This window comes from Pristis pectinata, chromosome 6 (assembly GCF_009764475.1).
Source record: "Pristis pectinata isolate sPriPec2 chromosome 6, sPriPec2.1.pri, whole genome shotgun sequence".
NCBI lineage: Eukaryota > Metazoa > Chordata > Chondrichthyes > Rhinopristiformes > Pristidae > Pristis > Pristis pectinata.
In genome coordinates, this window is record NC_067410.1 from 15,301,818 (window position 1) to 15,309,605 (window position 7,788).

Genomic DNA, 7,788 nt, shown 5'->3' on the forward strand with positions numbered 1-7,788 from the left:
TCCAGGCTACAGGCAAGGCTGACTTTATTCATGCTAATCATCTACTGAAATTTAATATGGGCATTTGTGGATCAATCCTCATACTGACCCCAACTCCAGTGTGTTTTTTTTTAATATTGCCGCAAGCAATTGTTAAAAAATGCAAATTATGTATTGACTATTCCTGCCTGCAGAAGTCCAACAGCTGCATCCCCAAAGGGGTAACATCAGAGAAACCAAAATAGTTTTAATCAAATTAAACTGAACAAAGAAAAATAGTTTCTTTTTGCAATGTTGACTTTATTTTAGTTGAACTTTAAAAGATCTCTTTTGGCACAAATTGGGAAGAAAGGAATAAATGAAATGAAAGCATCTGATTATCATGAATAGGTGATTGATATGGCTAATTAAACATGGGACGGTATTGACCTGCAGGTTAGAAAAAAATTGTATAAATTAATATTGAGGTCAATCTACAATATAATTAGATTATTCCTTATGCCACCTCAAGAAAGAAGCAGATGGATCACAGAATATTTCACCCAAGTGTATATAATTTAAAGATGTTTGCAGGACTTATGTTATGCTGGTCATTTACAACAATCAAACTTTGTTTCCACAACCCAGAACCTTATGAGGACAGGTTGACCGAGCTAAGGCTTTTCTCTTTGGAGAGAAGGAGGATGAGAGGGGACCTGATAGAAGTCTACAAGATGATAAGAGGCATAGATCCAGTGGATGGTCAGAGACTTTTTCCCAGGGTGACAATGACTAACATGAGGGGACATAATTTTAAGGTGATTGGAGGAAGATATAAGGGGGATGTCAGGGGTAGGATTTTTACACAGAGAGTGGTGGGTGCGTGGAACATACTGCCGGCAGAGGTTGTGGGGGCAGATACATTAGGGACATTTAAGAGTCTCTTAGATAGACACATGAATGATAGAGAAATGGGGGGCTGTGTGGGAGGGAAGGGTTAGATAGGTCTTAGAGCAGGATAAAATGTCGGCACAACATTATGGGCTGAAGGGCCTGTACTGTGCTGTAATGTTCTATGTTCTATGTATTAGTGGTAGTAGCCACTTCACTAGCAGATCCTCTTTGTTAAAAGACGGTCAGCTTCTGAAAGCTTCCCTTGTGAAATTGGTCATTGTAAAATTGATCAAATAATGGGTCAATCAACAGGTTGTGCACATACCTTAGGTTTATGGATATATAGACACTTAACACCAAACAAAAATTTGGAGAAAGCATCAGTTCTACAAGTTGTCAGCTGATTACTGCTTTGAGCCATTGATTTAGTTTGCCAACAAGATATAACATTCCAAAGAATCATTGAATTGCACTGAATTTCTAAAATAACGATTAACATAACCAAATGACCCAAGGCATCTCAGATGAGGGTTATCATGCAAATTTGACACACGGCCACAAGAAGATGTAGGCCGTATAAAGGCCTGATTGAAGAAGCTGAAGAAGGAAAGAGAATGCAAAGAGATTCAAAGGGTTAAAAAGTGAATTCTAACTGGTAGAGCTTTGGTAGCTAAAGATGAAGCTGCCAATGATGGAGCAATTAAACTCTGGGATAATCAGGAGACAAGAACTGGAGGAGAGCAGTGATTTTAGAGGATGGAGCAAATTACAGTGATGGGGGAGGAATTTGGAAGCAGGTGTGAGAGTTACAAATCAAGGTGCCACCATCTAACCAACATGTAGTGCAGGCCAGAAAGCACAGGAATGATAAATGAATCAGACCATGCCAGTGAAGACATGGGCAGGGGGGTCTTGAATGATTTGATCTAACAATGTTATAAATGAGCTAGATAAATCAAAATGTATAGAATGTCATGTCTAGAGAAACAAGAACTTAGATGCAGCAGATATGCTGAGGGTGGTCAGAGTCAGGCCACATTAGAGAGGAGGATCGGAGTCTTAATGATGGTGTAGATATGTTGCTCAGAGCCCAACTTGGGGGAGGATACAGCAGCTAGAGAAGAGCTGGTAGTTTACAAGGATGAAGAATTAATTTTTTTATATAAAAGAGGCAAAAATGTCAGATTTGAAGAATAGGGTGAGCATCTGCAGAAGAAAAGAATTCACAATAACGGCTGGAAATGGAAGTTGTGCACTTCACAGCAAAGTTGAGATACATTGAGCAACAGTGCCACCTTCCTGTCATGGAGAAGATAAATCTTCTCCTTTATTACCTAGATTCAAAGTGTAATATTGTTAGGAAATTGAAATGGAAGCTATTCAATTGGCCAGCCAAGGTTTGTAGAGAGAGATAAAGAAGAGACAACTCTTCAGCGCAATGAACTTCCATCAGAACTGAAGATTACTCAGTGGAAGAGCAGGAAACACACTTCCTGATCATTCCACCTTTTGGGAGACTGTTACTGCAGTAACATTAGGTTTTTTACACAGGAGCACGGAGTTGTGAATGCTGGTGAGGACTCACCTGAGGCTGTTTTTGTTGCTAATTATTGGTCACCTTCAGGCAAAGTCAGTTTCAGGGTGCCTGTTCATCTCAAGTCTAAACATGATCAATTTTATTCAGCTGATAACTTAGCTCCAATGAATGGGGTTATAAACAAAACAAAATCACAAAATCTTTGTGGCTTTTGTTCTTTTATTATTTAACTATGCACATCTGGTTTCTGATTGTTTTACAAATTAAATTGAAGAAAGGAGAAATCTTTCTAAAAAGCTTTTTGATAAGAAATAACTTTCAGAATAGAGTCACATCTCCATCCATAACTACGGTAGGGTGAAAAGTCTTGTTGAAAAGTATTGAATAGATTAGATAAACTGTAATGAGTTCCTCAGTAACACTGCACTATTCTATCCTAACTGAAGGACTACAGTTTAGGGTTCTTCTGCCACTGGAGATGGAGGGGTGGGCTCAGGCGAGGAAGCTCCTTATGTAATGTGAATATGGGATTGGGGTATCACCCCAGGGAGTCACATGAGTGGCATCATTGCTGTGGTTTTTTATATATAAAAAAGGTAACACTAATGTTTGATCCGTACACGAATGTAAAGGTTTGCACTGTTTTATTGTTGTATATAGTTTTTTTTAAGACAAATACAGTTTATTTCGGAATAATAATAAAAAAAACTTGCACCAAGCCAACACCCCAGTGCTTGCTGACCTGAACTGGCTTCAAGCTGAACAATGCCTCAACTTTGTTTTTAGGTTTGTCCAAGGTCTTATCCTGCCTCATTCACTAAGCTCTAATAGCCCTATTACCCTCTGCTCTCTATTCCAATTCTGAACTTTCACCCATCACTCTTCCTTGAATAATTTTCAAGAGTGCCTGTTCACCTGAAGTCAAAGCATAATCAACTTTATTGAGCTACTAACTTAGCTTCAATGAATGGGGTTATAAACAAACTAAAATCGCAAAATCTTTGTGGCTTTTGTTCTTTTATTATTTAACTATGCACATCTGGTTTCTGATTGTTTTACAAACTAAATTGAAGAAAGGAGAAATCTTTCTAAAAAGCTTTTCATTCCCAAATTTAATTGCTGTGCCACAGGCAACTTTCAGACTCCAACGTCTTCAATCTGGAATTCCTTCCCAAAACCTTTCTGCCTGCCGTGCCTGACTTTCTTCCCTTACGTTGCTCCTTAAAACATCTTTGACTGGTCATCTGCCCGAATATCTCCCCATGCGGACTTGCACCATTTCTGTTTATGTTTAATGGTGCTCTTGTGATGCACTTTGGGATGTTTTCATGACATTATATAAATAGGAGTTGCTATTCTGTCTTTGAATATTCACTAAATGAAACCTTTCATTGGTTGTGTTGTGCTACCATTCAGCATCTGATGACTGGATAGAGTTTCTGTTGGATAAAGTGAAAATTATTCAAGAAAGAGTGATAGGTGAAAGCCAATCTCATTGATCTGGAATTAATAAAAAGAACTGTATCAAAGTAATTTCCTCCCTCCATTGCCGTCAACATTGTAAATGCAAGAAAATCATTTCTTTCAAAAAAATAGAACTTTTGAGTCTGACTCGCAAAGAACTTTTCTAACTTTTACACTCTAACAGAACTGTGTGAAAACAAGAGTTGTCAGCTCACAAGTTTTATGAAAAGGTGATTGTATCATTGCATCTATCCCGGTGTCTGTGGCACACTCCCTGTGCAGTTTACAAGATGAAACCTTTGCTCTTCATGCCTGGGATTACAATCTATCACAGTGCTGGCAACGAAGGTGTAAAAATCGCTGGTTGACAGAATGATATTCAAATACGATGTAGTGGAAACTGACCTCTTCACTACCGGATGGCCCTAACCTATCAGCTGCCACCTTATTAACTGCAAGGTGTGAGCTGTTGTTTCGTGACATCTGTGGGACCTTCATGAGGATTTAATTCACACACCTGGAAGCAGTGAACTATAAGTAATGAATACTTACACATGTATAAATGTGCTCTTATATGTATAACTTTTAAACTGAAAGATGGTTTGAGTTCTGTTTCAACAGCTCCAGATTTAAGAAAAATAATTTCTTTGTCTCACATATGCAGTAGACCACGGTCAACTGGTACTAAAGCAGAAGGTGATAAATTACAGTGGTCATCACCTCAGTTCAAAGAATTGACTACTAATTTATTAGAGATGAATTGAAACTCTTTGACCCAGAAGTTTTGGGGTTATATAATTAACTTCTTATTACATATTACATATTACAGCTTAAAGGGTTTAGTACGCAGGATCTTCCTCAGTCTTCCTTGTTGTCAAAGAGGACTTCACAACAAAAAATACTACCAATCCACATCTCTTACACTATCCGACCCCAGCACTTATGCACACACGCACAAACGCACGCACACACTTGCGCACGCACATGAAACAATAAGCTTTGTCAAGATGCCATTCTTGCGTCATGTCATCAGAGTGTATAAAATCAAATGCTGCTTGGATTGTTGATAATATTTCACATCCCTAAAAATATTTCCACCTTGCTGTCATACGCCTCTTATTTCCTCTCCCCACTACCATCTGCCAACCTTCCATGCACTCGTGTTTTTACATCTGTCTCTCATGTGACTCCAAAGCCTTTTGCTGATTCTGTGGGCTAAACTGGAATGTTGCCTCTAGGAACCCCTCCCCATAAACGCACACCCCAGGGAAATACAAAGTTAAAAAGGGAACAATTACAAAGGCAAATGTTGTGAATTGGAGTCATAATGAGAATGGGACCTATAAAGAAACAAATCTCCCTGAAGTGTGGTGCAACAAAAGCATTTCTGGAAGCATTGTCTAAATCACCCACCTAAGATCTGTTTCAAACCTCTTCTCCGTGTTTCCCTCTTACTTTCCCATCTGGTACTGCTGCTGTCTCATGCTTGCTGTCGTGAAGTGTTTAACTCCATATTTGTCCATAAAACCAGATCGATCCCTTTAATAATGACCAACAGTTTAGGACAACAATGCTTCTTTGCCCTGGCTACCACTCTATAAACATCTGTATTACTATGTGTCACCTGTGTTGTAGAGTCATAAAATAGGTACAGGATCAGATGGTAGGAGGTTGAGAGTGGAACTGTAAGCATACATTTCCCTATGTTACAATAACAAATGCATTTTGAAAGAATGTCATTAGCTTTGGGATAACATCTCCTCAAACTTTATTCTGAGCCCTGTCGAGACCAGAGGCTAACAGGTTGACAGGAAACAATTCAAAAGTGTTCGCAAAAGCTCCTCCAAAGAGTGTAACTTCTCCACTAAATCATGGGAATGCCATGACTGCTCAAAGCACAGAAGGCTTTGCGATGGTACTGGGAACTTCAAGCCTATGGATCAGGAGAACAGAGAAGCCCAGCATAAACATGGAAAGGACTGGTGTACTTCCCAAAGCACCCACCACTCCCCTCCTGCCCACCAGTGGCAGAATCGGCAGCAGTGAACCCCACACTGGCTTCATCGGTTTTCTCAGATATCACGGAACTGGAGTGAAGCAAATCAACTTCAATTCCAAGGGATTTCCTAAGAGAGAGCCTTGAAAAGAATATGATAAATAGAAGCAGAGTAGATTCCCTGGACTTCACCGCCATTCAAGAACACCATGAATAATCCTTAGTTAAAACAATGCTGGAAAAACTCAGCAGGTCAGGCAGCATCTGTGAAGAGAGAGAAACAGTCAATGTTTTGAGTGTGTGACCTTCTGTCAGCATGGATTTTAATTTTGATTTTAATGAACAAACCTTGGCCCATGATCCTGCTAGTTTCTCATATCCCTCGATTTGCTTGGTGTCCAAAAGTCCATTGATCACAGCCATGAATGTATCTACAGTCCTCTGTAGTAGAGAATTTCAAGAATTCATGACCATCTGAGTAAAGAAATTCTTCTCCATCTCCTCATACAAATGATCCACCTTCATCACGAGTCTGTGTCCCCTAGTTCTAGATTTTCCAGCAAATGAAAACAAAACCTCCCAGCATGCATCCTGTCAATCCCTTTTATGTTATGTTTCAATTAGATCAGTTCTCATCCTTCTAAGTTTCAGTGAGTTTCAGATAATTCTACTGAGTCTATAACTATAGGATAACTTCCTTGATACTCTACAGTCTCATAGACAAGTATAACCTTTGTCAGAAACAGAGAACAAAACTGCACTCAGAACTACAAGTGCGGTCTCACTAAAGCAATGTTCAATTTCAATAAGACTTTCTTACCCTTATACTCTTAAATCCTAGCAATAAGTGGCCATAGATTTTGCCTTTCTTAACTGCTTGCAGTACCTGAATATTTACTTCTTGCGTTTTGCACATCATTTCTACACCAACATTGAGTTCGCTGATCCAAAAGTGCTGAACATCAGCAACATCAGCATCAGAATCAGGTTTATTATCGCTGTCTTATATGACGTAAAATTTGTTGTTTTGCAGCAGCAGTACAGTGCAAAGACTTAAAAATCTATAAATTACAAAATAAATAAAAACTGCAAAAAAAAAAGGAACAATGAGGTAATGTTCATGGGTTCGTGGACCGTTCAGAAATCTGATGACAGAGGGGAAGGAGCTGCTCCGGAATCATTGAGTGTGGGTCTTCAGGCTCCTGTACCTCCTCCCTGATGGTAGTAATGAGAAGTGGGCATGTCCCGGATGGTGAGGGTCCTTAGTGATGGATACCACCTTCTTGAGGCACCGCCTCTTGAAGATGTCCTCGTTGGTAGGGAGGGCTGTGCCTGAGATGGAGTTGGCTGATTCTACAAACCTCTGCAGCCTCTTGCAATCCTGTGCATTGGAGCCTCCATACCAGGCTGTGAAGCAACCAGTCAGAATGCTCTCCACTGTACATCTATAGAAATTTGCAAGAGTCTTTTGTGACATACCGAATCTCCTCAAACTCCTCCCGGAGTAGAGCCACTGGTGTGCCTTCTTCGTGATTGCATCAATGTGTTGGGCTCAGAACAGATCCTTGGAGATGTTGACACCTAGGAGCTTGAAGCTGCTCACCCTTCCCACCACTGAACCCTCAATGAGGACTGGTATGTGTTCTCCCGACTTCCCCTTCCTGAATTCCTCAATCAATTCTTTGGTCTTGCTGATATTGAGTGCGAGGTTGTTGTTGCAGATGACAACAACAGTGGTGTCATCTGCAAATTTATAGATGGTGTTTGAGCTGTGCTTAGTTGTGCAGTCATGAGTGTAGAGAGAGTAGAGCAGTGGGCTAAGCACGCATCCTTGAGGTGTGCCTGTGTTGATTGTCAGCAAGGAGGAGATGTTTTCACCAATCCCTACTGGCTGTGGTCTCCTGATGAAGAAGTTGAGGATCCAGTTGCAGAGGGAGGT